Below are 13,753 nucleotides of genomic sequence, written 5' to 3' on the forward strand. Positions count from 1 at the left end.
ATATTTGATTTTCTCAATCTTTCTTTATCTGTAGATGGAAATAAATTTAACTCAAATGTCTCTAAAACTGTCATTTACTTGAAATGAGTATTTTCAGGATATTCTACATTAGGCTATGATACCCTCCAATACTGCATTGACATTAGTATTGATAATATTTTCTATGGAGTCTTTTTCTTCTCATTTTTAAAAGTTTTTGTGTAAATGTAAGTAGTGTCCTGAGTTTATGTTTGGGCTGGTATCAGTGGAAGAGAGTTGCAATGCAATGTCTGGGGCCATGGTTCTTCTCTCAGGTTGGCTGTTGAGGATAGGTGTTAAGGCTGCATTCATACCTCTCTGTTGTGCCCTACTATGCCTCTCCTTTGCAGAGAAGCTGGAAAGAGATGTCTGAAAATGATTAGGGATGGTCATGATATTCTAAGATAAAGGACCTAGGGAAGGGTCATTACTTATTGGAATCTATCTTTAAAAATACACAGACACATATACACAAAAGTAGTGCTAGAGAATCTTTGTAAAATATTAATATGCTACTAAAATTAAACTTTACACACGTAGTTTTTAATCTCAGTTGTGACTTGAAACTACCAACTTCTCTCCCCTCTGGGCTTCAGAGTGCTGCTGTTTCACCCCTTTGATATATCACAGTTGCAGTTTTAATGCCTGTGGCTCTGCAGAGGATGACTTGGAAGCTTCATAAATCCCCTACATCTTGTGATCTTTCTTATCAAAAATGACACTTGTGCCTCTGAATTAGCAACCCACTGGCACTCTCTTACATTTCTTGAATAGCTGCTGGTAATTCTTAAAATTGTAAATTCTCTGGTGCAGATTTAGGCTCTTAAAAGCTATCCGTTGACTACTTTCTAATCCTCCTTAGTTACAAAAAAAATGGCTTTCTGTACAATAACCAAAGTGAAACAAAGACTACCTAAAGTAAGAAAGATAATATGTATTGCATAAGGCTTAGGGGGTCACAGGTCCATAATATGTTGAAATTTAAAGTATTTCAATTCCTTACGAATAGGCTGGAGTCACTGATTAATGGAAGTTTATGATTACAGTTGTCTCAGTTCAGTTTCCCAATATCTTGCTTGTAGATCATTACTTATCTAATTTCTTACTCTAGAGTATGTGTGGCCACTAAAATAATCCATTTAGAAATCAAAAGATAAGAACTTCTTCTTTTTTTTTTTTGCAGTTTTTGGTCAGGGCTGGGTTTGAACCCGCCACCTCCAGCATATAGGGCCAGCACCCTACTCCTTTGAGCCCCAGGCGCTGCCCAAGAACTTCTTTATTATTTGCAATGCTGTGATAAATCAAGAATGAAAACCTGGGCTCTGGCTCTTGTTTGTATTTGTGCTTTGGTTTTCTTCAAAATATCTTTTTTTTACTTATTTTTTTTATTTCAATAGATTTATGGGTACAGCTGTTTTCGTGTTGCATGGATGCATTATGCAATAGTGATGTCAAAATTTTATGGCACTCTCCTCACATAGTACTTTATAGGAACTTATAAATGCTAGATGTCTACACAATGATTATAATATATAAATAATTATTTGCAGGCTTAGAAATTAATTCTACAGATATGTACATTTTCATTGATGGGAAATTCATACCCTTGGGCTCTCTTTTTCTCTTATATGAAAATACTTCTAAGATTTCAGTGATTTTTAGAAAGTTAAGGGGAGCATATCATTTTGGATAGAAGCGATCTAAATGAGGACTCTCAGGAAAGACAGTGTCTATGAATATTTTCTGATGATCTATAATCCAGGAAAATATCATTATTCTACTCTGCCATTCCTTTCAATGTGAACTTGAAAAGTGTCTTGAAACTCCTCTGTTAAAGCTTTTAATCAGGAACATTGAAGATGGCAGTGAACTGCAATATTTAGTGGATTTTTGCTTAAAATGCTGCACAGAAAGTAAAGTATCATGAAGTGACCCCTACTAGAGAAAGGCAGGGACACTCTGTTCTCAATGCTCCATACTGAATATAGGGGATAAAAACTGAGGAGGAAATTGACAAGGAGAATAAAAATTTTTAAATGTGAACATTTTTCAACCAGAATCAAATTATAATCTACCTATAATAATTATTGGACTTCAGTATATAAGCAAAGAATAGAAAAAACTTAGAAAACATCTTTAACATTCCTTTCCCAGATCCAGTCTCATTTACAGTGTCTATAGATAGCTACAGAGTCCTGTCATTCAGGTTAAATTTATGTATGTGCCTGACATGTAAATGGAGGGAAATTTGATGATTACCACTTGCCACTCTCAACTTCTTTTTTCAAGTAGAAAAAAATGAATGGTTTCAGAAAGAGGCTATAAAGGAAGAGGCTGTTTTTTACTGTTGTTGTTCAATTGTCGGGATGCTACTCTACACTCAGAAAACAACCAGGGTTGTCCTTATGTCAGAACTATTTTGAATTCCCTCAGGAAGAAAATTTTTTGCTATTCTTGGTTGAAACATCTCGAAAGAAAAAATATGAGATTTTACAATAACATTATTTTTCCAATATCATCATTTTTCTACTCCACAATTCATTGAGGAGATTGCTGATAACTCATGTACACTGATATCGGTCAATAATATGGAGTAGTTTTAAAGTATATCTTTTATTCTTAAATTTTTTTTTTTCAATCTGATGCCAGGACTTGAAAAATGCATAAGAATTACTTTTCAGCATTTAGGAGAAATAACAACAGTGCTAGAGGGAGATTATGGAGACTGATTTAGGATTGTTTCAGTAAAAATTACTGTGGCAATGTAGTAAAATGAATATTTACTACATTTTTCAAGGTATCAATCATCTTTACAAATAAGGTTCTTGTCTAATTTTTTTTAAAAATTACACCTCAACAGCTGAATTTTAGCTAGAGGGGCAATGCTGAGGGAAGCCTACATACAAATGGAAAGTGCTTTCAGTTGTACCCTAAATACCAAATAAGGAAAGATCTAATTTTGATTTCTAGCTTTAAAAACATGTAAAAATAGTCTTGTAATTTCCCCCTCGCCGTTAATAAATATTACTTTGCAACCAGTTTCTCCTTTTAACTTTCCTTGTAATAAATAGCATTTAACTCCTTATCAAAGGAAATCATTGTTCAAATTACAACTAAGCACTAATAAAAAATTGCTTCATGGAATGTAAGTTATTCTTTAGAGAAGTAAACCTAGTAGCTAAAAGCAAGCCATTTAAGATTATAAATGCAATTTAAATTGCAAATGTAAACTATCAGAAGAAAACACCTGTAAGTTTTCAATCAGGCATCCACTGATTTTTAACCAAATCAATAAATTGTAGTGGGACAATGAATTTGCACCACCCAATCAACACAAATAAGGACTATCTGTTTATTATCATAAAAGCAATAAAAAAGGCTTGCACAGCATTCTCCCCTTAATTCGTCTTTCACTCTGCACCATAAAGATAACAAAGTGCTACATTTCGGAAGAACATATTGTTTTACTCTGTATGTTTTTCATCACAGAAGTCTAGAGAGTATTTTTTTTTTTTTTAATTTGCTGATGGAATCCATCAATTAGAATTAGTTTAAATGTTGTGGGAGGATAATGACAATGGATATGAAGGAGAAGAGGAATGTGTAGCATGAATTAATGTTGCCTTTATGGTACTTCTTATTGGATTCATGGCTGGGCTTGTCTGATGAGTAAATAACTTATGGATATGTCAAAGCTGGAGAAGGAAATGTGGTTAAAGTCGTGTGATTAGAGACATTCATGGAAGAAAGACGAGATCAGCTTCTGTGATTGTTAGTAAGATACTTATTTACAAATATTATTTTTAAATAGCTGATATTGTCTGTAGATCCTTGGCCTCAGTGTCAGCTGAGCAAAGATTTTATTCTTTTTGGTCATTAACTAACATGGGACACAACTAGGGGACATTCACTAAGGTGAGATTTGAGTCTTCATGCTTTCCTCTGTGAGAAGAAATCTTGTCTTGCATCTTTAAGGCTCTATCATTCTAACAGATGATGATCCGGGCAAACGAGGTTTGCTACGTGAAGTCCTGATTACAAATGTTGACTGTCCTGTGTGGTGTCATACGGATAAGGTGCTCATTTAAGAGTAAAGCTGATCTGATTCTAATTCTCTAACCTTATCGTTACCAATTGTAAAATGGTTTCCCACTGTCCTATATTCTGAACCAGAAAAGTTGTCAATAATAACGAACTTGATAAAATAATTCTTTCCTGAAGTATGTAATTGGCACACCAGCATGAGCCAGTTTAGAATATGATGGGTATTTTGTCTTTGAAATATGAATTATATAAAACAGAATGTCATTGGTGGGAAAGATAATGAAACTTGGGATTTGGAAAAGTAAGAAAAAACGGGAATAAGCATCCTAAAATATTCAGTCAACTTGTGGGGATCTAACTTAAGATAAAACATTTTTTTGTGTAAAATATTTTAGTCTGATGAACAACTGGAGAAGAAATAAATGTGAATAAAATTCTGACCAAATTTGAAAAAAAAAAAATTGAGTGCCAACAAAGCTGTTTTCATTCATTATGTTTTACCATAGCTCTTCCCTGGGCTACATAATTCTTAATTTATAGCCTGGAGAAAATTGCTTATAAACATTAATGAAATGAATATGTGGTAACAAGCAGATTAGCCCATCATTCTGCATTTTACATATGCAAATAATCTCTGAATTGTGCTGTTATTTCAGAAAATAGTTATGCTTTGTATATTTTAGATTCATCAAAACAAAGAAAAAATACCTTTATTTTAATCAAGTATGGTGGTGTAATTAAGTCGGTCAGATTTAATTAAAACAGCTAAATTAACATTAAAGCTCTTTCTGCCATGACTATAAGTCTGAGATTTTAAATTAATGTTTAAAATACAGTTTGCTTCTGGTGGATATTTTATTTATAGCTATAAACAAAATATGTAAGTTTCTGGTTATTTGAATACTTTCCTCATGAAAGACTCTTTTGGCCTTAAAGTGGTAGAAAATGAATACAAATACAATTTACATCTTTTGTAATTAAAATAAATGTTTCACTTTCTTGTTGTTTTGCTTTTAAATAAATTAAAACTTAGTATACCATAAAACCAAATAACTGGAGTATTAATAGTCTTTAAAAAATAGCTCCCAGACTAGAAGTCTCAGCTAAATGGTTGCCAATTTCCCAAGCATCCTATTTGAAATTCTAGAGCCATTCCATATTATAGTTCATAGTAAATTATGAATAAAATCATGGGACCTCCGGGAAATATAAATTCATCAGCATACATATAAAATACAGCCTGAGGCTCGTTTCTTTGAAAAAAGATCTATGATTTATTTAGATTTTATTGCAAAATCTTCATTGTAAGCAAAATACCTAATTTGTTATAAAACCCATCTTGGATCATATAATGTAAGGCAATATGTGGCATCAAACCATATCAGGATTTAAATATGATGTTACAAAATACAAATGTGCTATACGCTATGTGTAGAGATATAAAGAAAGCAAATATAACATCGAGTTAAAAATAAAAACTATAGAAAAATCCAAAGCTGCCATGGGCTGGTTCCTGCTGTCTCAGCCCAGCTCTGGGGGCACCCAGCGTAACTGGCTGATGGCTGTGGGCACTGGGAGCCACAGCTACAACCCTGCCAGCCTGACTAGCAACCCGGGATGGAGTTGTCCACCTGCACCCCTCGTCCCTCGCCCCTGTTCCAGGAGGGCGAGTGGCTGGAGACCTGTGCTCGGGCCCGTCCCGGCGGTGACTTAGTCGTGACCCCAGCCTAGACACAGATGTGGGAAGATAAACGAAGGGGTCTAGAAGTAAAATAAATGTCAGTGGAAAGGAGAGCTACCATCACTCAGGGCAGAAAACAGTGACATCGCTTTCAGAGTTAAAAGACTCGTAAGAACACACAATGGGCACTCCTGGTTCTGGAAGGAGAAGACACTTGTGAAAGACTGATTTTTTTTAGAAGACCAGGCTTTGAGTAACATTGCCCGAGGCACGGCCACATTGGCAGCAGGACTGGCCGCAGGAGCAGCAGCAAGAGATAAACACACCAGAGAGCTGGAACGTCAGCAAAAGGAGGACGGGAGGATGCCTCGTCCATTCCAAGGGCGGACGGCCACAGGAGTCATTCTTACAGTCACGCCTAGGGAACGAAGACAGATCTTCCCGTTCTCCTGAAGACCCGCTGTTGGATGAAAATTCTGACAAATATGCTGGAAGTTACACCAGAACTTCATCTTGAAATGCCGCCTCAGCAACAACCCCTCTAAAGAGAAACTCATCCAGACGTGGAAGTGTGGACACCAGCAGCTCGAGAGATCCAGACACCTCATTAAGTGAATTGTGGAGTCTTTGAAGTAGAGAAAAATACAAGAAAGCCGTGGTTTCCAATGCGCCATTGACAATGAGAAAAACAACTTGATCTATCAAGTAGACATACTCAAGGCTGTTACTGAAGAACAGAAGGAACAGATGGCAGAATTTTATAAAGAAAATGAAGAAAAATCAAAGGAGTTAGAAAGGCAGGAACTTACGTGTAGCGTGCTGCAACATAACATGAGAGAACTTAAAGAAGGCCTTCGGCAAAGAGATGAAATTTATTGAGAAACATAGCTTAGTTATAATCCCCAGCGGCACTCCCAGTGGTGATGCGGGTCATTACCCAGTGGCTGAAGCCAGCACTGTGGCGTCTCAGGAAGTTGCTCAGTCCTGGAGTCATTGGGAAAAGGACCACTAGATGCAGGACTACGAAAACTTGCTGGAGACAAGGAAGACCCGCTATCACAGATCAGAAAACTCAGCTGCAGTTAGAGGAAGAAGGACCAAAGTGCTCCAGGAATAATGGCACAGTGGGTGACCTGGCAAGACTTCCAAATGGTTCAGACTTGCAGTTCATTGAAATGCAGAGAGATGCCAACAGACAAATTAGCGAATATAAATGTAAGCTTTCAGAAGCAGAACAGGATATAACCACCTTGGAGCAAAGTATTAGCCAGCTTAGAGGGACAGGTGCTGAGCTATAAAACTGCTGTTGAAAATACTGACAAAATGGAAGATGAACTAAGGGGGAAGCTACAGTGAGTTACCAGCAGAGCTGGACAAGATTGAGGGGATGAAGATGCCCAACAGCCACCTGGCCGAGTGGCTAGAGATGAAGGCCAACAGGACAGCACTTCTGGCCCAGCCCTAGATGCTCTTCCTTGGGGCCTTGCCTAGAGGAACTGACATTTTGTCCATTTACATGAACCCCTTTCAATAGTACTGTTCGAGTTTTGTCATTAAAATAGCTGACTTCATATTTTATAATTTATGAGAGAATGAAGCAGGTTTGAATCTTCATGAATAAACATTTTGAATTTTGTTAGTAGTTTTAGACTAAGAATCAGTCCATGCTATTTTTATTTTTTCTTTCCATAATTTTAAACCTGTTCACTCCACATTTTCCCCCAACTGTCTCAGTGACTGGCCACTCGGAGACCTTGGCATGGGGGCAGGACGATAGCAATTCCATGAGCACTCACTGAGATACTTGCTGGAGATCTCAGAAAACTCACGTGCCTTCTCCACAGTGCAATTCAGACTTCAGTGATCTTCAGTAGACAAAAGACATTTACCCTTGATATTGGATAACATTTCTATTTTAGTGAAGAAACAAGTTTACAGTTGGGGAATCTATGTTTCACTCAAATTTTTATGTTTGGAGGAAAAAGCCTTTTTTTGTAAAATATTTAAATTTATATAAAAAATGTAAGGAAAAAGTAGGGGGACTATACATAAAACTTGCTTTATTGCACAGGGCAGGGGAAGTCCAAGGCCTAATCCTCTCAGTGTAAGAGTAGGGTCCTTATTCTTCAATATCAACTGTGTTTTACCTTATAAAGTATTTCATAGGCTGCTTATTTGTGGAATAAAACCCCAGACAAGCCCAAAGGGGGAGAGCAGGGCAGGGCTGGCTAAAGATTCTATTAAACATACCCTTTTGCTACCCTACTCCCCAAAAAGAAAAACCCAAAGCTTAAAATCAAACAAAATAATGAACTAATAAATTTGTTATTGATTTGGTGTGCTATTATAATCTGCTAAATGTAAAATTTTAAAAAGACTTTATTAATTTGATCTAATGGGTAGTCTTTAGAGAAGACCAAGCAACCTTTATTTTTATATTAATGGCTCACAGAGCTACTTTAAATCTTTTGATGCTTTTTGTAACTGTGCCCACTCCATATTTTTAAGAGCATGAATGTAATGTAGAGATCCAAAGTTATTCCCGGGTCTGAATAAGCACCACCACCTACATTTTTAAAAACCTTAATCTTGATAAAATCTTGTCATGACTATTTCTATGCCAGGTACAAATAGAATGAATGTGTATCTTTTTCAAATATTTCAATATCTTGACCATTTTTCAAGGTAAATATATTTAAAAATAAAATATCCTCCAAGATTAATTTACTAAGGCAACTCTTAACAAAATCAAAATATGCATAGATAATATATAGCTAAGGTCATTGCCTTTGAAACTCAAAAATGTTTCCTCATCTAAAAATGATTTTGATTACTCACAAATATTAAAATTAGAAATGAATCATCTGTAGAAGGTGTTATTCATGACCTACTATTTTGGATTTTTATTTTTTTTGTAATAGTTATGCTAAAACTAATTCATACCGGGTGCAGTGGTTCACATCTATGAACCTATCACTCTAGGAGGCCAAGGTAGGAGGATTGCTTGAATTTGGGAGTTCAACACCAGCCTGAGGAAGCACCAGACTAGTACTCAAAATACAAAAATTAGCCATTTATTGTGGTAGGACCTATAGTCTCAGTTACTCAGGAAGTTGAGGCAGGAGGATTGCTTGAACCCAGGATTTTGAGGTTGCTATGAGCTGGGCTGACTTCATGGCACTGTAGCCTGGACAATGGAATGAGATTCTGTTTGAAAAAAAAAAAAAAAATATATATATATATATATCACAAAGAATAATACTGTACACCAACCTAATAGTGCCTAGCTTTAAGACATGAGCATGTTCATGATGGTCAAACATTTTTTCAGTATTTTTCAATTTTATTTAATAAATATATGACTTTAAGTAAAAAAAGAGAAAAAAAAGAATTATTTTGAGAAAACTCACTGCCCACTCACTATCAGCTTTATTTAACTCAATAATTTTGCTCATAATTATTACAGAAAATATATAGAACCAAAAGTTAAGGAAGAAAATATTAATACTATGAAACTAAAAGTGGCTATCTCTGATCATTGGAATTTTAGGTTATCCTTCTTTCTACTTTTTTTTAACTTTCCAATTTTTCTTGATTAACTATATTGATTACAAAAAATACTTATTATTAAAATTTTCCATTGGCTTTAACATGATCACATCTAAAGAATCAATAATTACATAACAGTGCTGGTTAGGTATTTCCTTTTCTTCTATAATCTCTGTTAAAAGAATATATATCCTTCAGAAAAACTCCTTTATGTAGGGTACCTCAAAGTTACAAAAGTGAAAAATTCATTTTTATATTATAAATAGAGGTACAAGTCTTTGGTGGCCTAAAAGTAGTAATGTACTCTGAAGCATATGTGTTTAAAATTTTAGTTTTGGAATTTCTTTACTAACGATGTCATAGTTGAATAAAAATGTCCTCAACAACAGCAACAACAACAACAACAAAAATGGTTACTCAGAGACTGAATTATTTTTTATAATCTCCTTAAATAAATTTTAAATAATGGCCTCTTAAAAAACTTTGTATAATGGAAAACCAATTCCAAGTATAATGGTATACTTTATAAGTGCAATTCACTAAGTGTTATTCAATCTTTCCTTGATTGCTGAGAATTTCACAATGCTTAAGAGTCATCATTGTGAATGTCAGCTTGATTGTTGACTACCATAGCTGCAGATGTCGGAAGAAACAGACCTGCCCCCTCACTACCAACATTATTTAACTCAACAATTTTGGAGTACCCATGGTTCTTCTCATCATTCCACAAACATGTCTTGATTATGTCTACTTCAAGTCATTCCCTGGAAGTGATGCAGCTTCTCACTTTCCCATTCAAATTCTGCACATTTTTTTTAGATTATTTCAAGTATCTTCTTAGAAAATATTCTTGATGGCCATACTAGTCCACACTTCTTTGAAATCCTGCATAATTTGCTTCTTTTTGAAACCTTGTATTTTCCTTCAAAAAGTTATGCTCATTTCTTTGTGTAAGAAATGTAAATGCTTGAGATGATGGATACCCTAATTACTCTGATTTGATTAATTCACATTGTATGTCTGTATCAAAGCATCACATGCCCCTATAAATACATGCAACTATTGTTTTAATAAATAAAAAATCAAAAAATTTTAAAAGGTTGTGTTCAATGTTCTTCAATCTCTTCAAACTTTACAATGTAATTTATAAAATACATTTCTAAACTAACAGAATCCACATAAAGTAAATGGAAAGAGTATTGGTTCACATATACCTGCAAAAGGATAATAATGAAACCAAGTCTCCCAAACTTATATGACTACATTTTTCTAATAAGGATAAGATGTGAAAACAAACAAATAAACAAAAATCCCTTTTTATCCTATTTTCATAAGTAGGAGTAACCATTTACATTTATTTCTGAGGAAAAAATGTTTTTCTTACATGTAAATGAAGAATAAATTCATTGAGCTCTTAACTAAAGAGTGTTAAAGAATATATAGGCAATATTTTCAAGGACTGTTTTACAAAGCAACTAAGAATGTTTTAAATGGAAAGGTTTTATGTTTCATTTTTTTTCTTTTTAATTAGTCAGCTCTTTATAGGTGGGTTGGAGGAAACATTAACTTTTTGTAAGCAATTTTGCAGTGGATGAGATAATATACTTCCAGTACTGGTATTTTTTATTTGCTTGGTTTTTCTTTTGATTTTATACAGATTCAATTTACTCCTAACCTTATTAAAATAGTATGCAAGCTTGAAATAAGTACATAAATAAATCTATGAGATAGAATTAAATAATAGATTGTGCATAAAAACATGTTTATCTTAGCAAATTACATATTGATGGTACCTGGCAAATCAAGGAGAAAGGCGTTTTCAACATGTTGGTAAATGGAAAGCTTTCCGAAGAAGTAGCATTTGAGCTGTATCTGAGGAATAGCAGAGGAAATACCCAGTACATGGGCTCAGAGGCCTGAAAGGCCATGATGTGGTTAAATAAGACCTGCTGGACCCTGTGATTTAAAGAATGAAGAAGGGATGAGTTTGGCAAGGTGGCAGAGCTCTGATCACAAAGGACTTTGTAAATCACAGTAAGGAGTTTGAATTAATCTTCAAAGTGTAATAGGAAGTAAGAGACTTCAACCAATCCTGCTGTGGGTAGGCAGGCTACCGGTGGTGGTTAGTAGTTATTGCAGTTACATTTTCAAAATATCTAATGGCCAGTGGGTTGTAGTGAAACTAGAGAAGAGAGAGCTATCAAACTAAGAAATGGTAAGAGCAATATCTTAAGATAGTCAATATTTTACTCAAAAATGCTATTATAACAGCAAACATTTTATAGCACTTTAGTGGGAAATCTTATTGTCAATACTTCCCCTTTTAATAACTTACTTAGATTTTATGACAGTCATGTGAATGTCCCCATTTACAAGTGGGAAAAAAAAAAAAAAGCACAGAGTGGTTAAGAAATATCTCCAAGGTAATATAGCTAGGAAATAGTGGAACCAGGAACTGAACCTATAATACCTAATTTCATAATTTTAATTAAAAAATAAAAACTTAATTGTTAATAGTATGATTTTTAAAGAATTATTTTCCTCCTGCAAATGTTAAATTCTAAACTATTAGTAGTTGAAAATTGGCTTTCCACTCCTTTTTATACTTGACATTTTCTTTACTCACATAAAACACCAAAAATGGGAAACCAAAATTAAGAGCCCATTAAGTGTTATTAATTGATTAAATATGCAGTAAACCAATGTATCTTACAAGAGTCTAAAAGAAACATAGATATTTAGCAAATTCAAAATACAACTTAGATATTAGTTTTTAAATTTCTTTTTCCTCAATATTAAATTTAAAAGTTAACTATATGTGAATTTAGTTTATTATTTTACTTATAGACAATTCCTACAACCAGAAATATTCAAATTTTATAGATAAGAATTTTTTGTTTGGAACAAAATGACTAATGGACCTACCTGATTTTGAAAGCATAAAATACAGTCAAAAACAGCAGATAGAAAATGTGGATAGAACATAGAGATTAAAAAAAAAAAATACACTCTTATGTATACCGGTAAGTGAATTTGTACAGTCACTTTGAAATGCAATTTGGAAGGGCTCAGCGCCTATAGCTCAACAGGCTAAGGCGACAGCCACGTACACCTAAGGTGGCGGGTTCGAATCCCCAGCCCGGACCCACCAAAACAACAATGACGGCTGCAACCAAAAAATAGCCAGGCGTTGTGGCGGGCGCCTGTGGTTCCAGCTACTTGGGAGGCGGAGGCAGGAGACTCGCTTGAGCCCAGGAGTTGGAGGTTGCTGTGAGCTGTAATGCCACGGCACTCTACCCAGGGGGACAGCTTGAGGCTCTGTCTCAAAAAAAAAAAAAAAAAAGAAATGTAATTTGGAAACATCCTCGTGTTCAAGAAGCACTTCTGTTTACATATATTAAACATACTTATTTATGTATGGGTATATATATCATATGCCAAGGTGCCAAAAAATGCATACACACTTTAAGAGATATTGTCTGTATATTAATTTTCAAAGTTGAATTAAAATACAGTAGAAATCTATAGTTTAACATTTGCTCAAAAGATGGGGTTGATCAAATAAATGTTAGCATTACCATGCAACAGGCATGAAAGGATAGCTTTTTCTCTTAAAATGTATATACATTTTTAATCATCTTTTGTATATAAAATAAAAGATATATTCCCTAAATAAAATTTTAATCACAAAGAAGGGATAGTCATTGAAGAATTGTTGACAATATTAAAAAAAATTAGAGACAACATAAACCTCCAACAATGTGGGAAGGGTTACAAAAATGTGATTGATTATACAGAGGAATAATTTAGAGGAGTTAAAATAGATAAAAATTTATCCATGTATGTATCAACATGGATAAATCTGGAAAAAATATCAAGTAAAATAAGACTATTACCAAAGATATATGGCATACCCTAAATGATAACACATAATAATACCCTAAATAATAACACATGATATTTAATATTAAGCAATTAAATACAGAAAAATATGAATGGAAAGTGTAGACATCAACTTCCAGATAATGGTTACTTCTGGAAGGGAGAAATGGATGGAAAAAAAAAGATTTAAACATATCTCAATTTTATTTCTTTGCAAAAGATACCATGCCAATAGTAGGTATAGAAAAATACTAACATGTTAAAATGAGTGTGAGTATATATAGATATTATATTATGAACATGCAACTTTATTGTATGTTTGAAATATATCACACACACAAATCATTTCCACGACTTCCAAATTAATTGAAAAATGTGGATTTGAAGATTTAATAAATATATTTAAAGGGGTATAGATATATATACCTAATACTAAAATCCATTTTTGACTTTTGCAAAATTTAGTGTTTCTTTTTAAAAAATAATATATGTTTGATGTTCTAATGAAGACTTGTGGCTAGCTTGTGATTCAGAAATTCACACGAGAAAGCAAGTCAGCACTTTATGTGACAATTTGTA

General features: G+C 34.1%; 1 pseudogene; it reads left to right on the forward strand.

Moving 5' to 3' along the window:
* Positions 1 to 5,924: 5,924 nt before the first annotated feature.
* Positions 5,925 to 7,208, forward strand: LOC100958516 (annotated as a pseudogene).
* The last annotated feature ends 6,545 nt before the right edge of the window (positions 7,209 to 13,753 follow it).

The sequence above is a fragment of the Otolemur garnettii genome, unplaced genomic scaffold (assembly GCF_000181295.1).
Source record: "Otolemur garnettii isolate 467f Iridium unplaced genomic scaffold, OtoGar3 scaffold00093, whole genome shotgun sequence".
Lineage (NCBI taxonomy): Eukaryota > Metazoa > Chordata > Mammalia > Primates > Galagidae > Otolemur > Otolemur garnettii.